This window comes from Antrostomus carolinensis, unplaced genomic scaffold, assembly GCF_000700745.2.
Source record: "Antrostomus carolinensis isolate BGI_N321 unplaced genomic scaffold, ASM70074v2 scaffold19232, whole genome shotgun sequence".
NCBI classification, from domain to species: domain Eukaryota; kingdom Metazoa; phylum Chordata; class Aves; order Caprimulgiformes; family Caprimulgidae; genus Antrostomus; species Antrostomus carolinensis.
Genome location: NW_010300383.1, coordinates 59422 through 61294, shown reverse-complemented (window position 1 = coordinate 61294; position 1873 = coordinate 59422).

The window sequence follows — 1873 nt, the reverse complement described above, 5'->3', positions numbered from 1 at the left end:
GTCCAGTCTAAACCTCCCCTGGTGCAGCTTACATGTTATAGGATAGACAGTATTTTTTTGTTAGACTGGTAATGGTTAAGAAGTTCTCCCAAGTTGGAAGCAGAGAGCAGGTTGTCCTAGTTGGTGCTGACTTTTGCTTTGGTGTTGCCCAGCTGGTGATGGCTTGTCGCCCTCTGCATGCTTCCCTGGAAGTCCTCACTGTCTGTTTATCCAGCCCGTACTCTGCATGATTGTCTGTGAGGATATTATTGGAGACAGTGTCAAAAGCTTTACCAAAGTCAAGGTAAACAGCATTGATTCTTCTCCTCTCCTCTGGTGAGTCAGTCACCTCTTTGTAGAAGCCTATCGAGTTGATTAAGCACTGTTTGCTCATCATAAACCCACACTGACTACTCTCGATGACCTTCTTGTCCTTCATATGTTTGAAATTGGTTTCTGGGATTACTTACTATATCACCTTTCAAGGACTGAGGTGAGGCTGAGCAGCCTGTAGCTCCCTGAATCCTCCTCCTTGTCTTTCTCTAAGATAGAACTGATGTCTTGGGTTTTGTTTATTTTTTTTTCCAGTCCTTTTAGCGACTACAAAGGTTGAAAAGGAATAATTTTGGGAAAATCTTTTTAGTAATCTTTACCAGAAATATGTTTATGTGTATGAAGGAAAACCTGCTTATTCTACCTACTTATTCTCTAAGGCATTTTTCCATTTTTCTGCAATTTGAATTCTTCTAGCAAGTAAAATGAAAAATTGTCTTGCATATTTAACAAATGTGTATTTTAGTTTTATCTACCAGGACATAAGACTGAAGAAAGCCTGGTGAAGACAGATTTCCTAAAATGCCTTTTCATTTAAAGGAAAGGACAGGAAGTTGTTGTAGGAGGTTTGTCTAAGCTCTTCTAAAATACAAGAGTGCTTGCTGATTTTTGACTTCACTGTTTAAAATATGTGAGCTAAATCTAATGAGATGTACATAATGGAGCTGTATTTCATAGTTGCTAAGTTAAACCAGCAGTATTGCCACGCTTCTAAAAGCTAAAGATAGGAACTGGTACAGTAACAGTCCTGTATAGGTACCATGTAACTGCTGCTGAGTTACCCTTTTTTCCTGTGAATATGCATCTAATTACAGCATTGGTTAGAGCTGCATGTTCACAAAAAGGGAAAATTGACCCCTTACTGAGAGTAGGTGGGGAATTAGGGGTTTTTATTAACAAACCATCTGCTTCTGTGTATACTGATGACAGGCTGAATGTTTTCTTGAAAATAAAGTGACAATCTGAGTCAATAAACAAGTTCTACTTGCATCTAATTCTTGTAACAGCACTAATCTATCTGCATATTTGATGTGATAGCATCACTGACAGAATTAAAAGTTCTTCTGCTCTTGTTCACCTCTGGTTTATTTTTATTTCAGGCTAACTATGATCTTATGTGACAAGAATGCTTTTGTTTTAGCCATGGATTTAAAAGGGGGTGGTGAGGGTGGTTTCTATTTATCTTTTTGTTTTTCTTGTTACCTCAGCTGTAACACTGTGAGCCCTGCTGTAAAGATCAGCTGTGCTATTGGTCAGTTAACTGGAACTGATTATAATTTGATAAAAATACAAGTTTATAGATAGGTTTTTAGTATGTAGATATACTTTGCTTTAAGACTTACAATGGGAAAATGGATTACTGTTTGAAAGAATTTTCCCATAATTTTAAACTATATCACTTGGCTAATGTGATTCTTTATTGGCTAGAATTAAGTATGAGGTTATTTATCCATTATAATATACATATTATAAATTCTTCTGGTTTCATATTTTAGGTCTAAAAATATTTAGAGGAAGATTAAGTGGTTCAACAAGTAACGCTCTAATGGATGACAGAGAA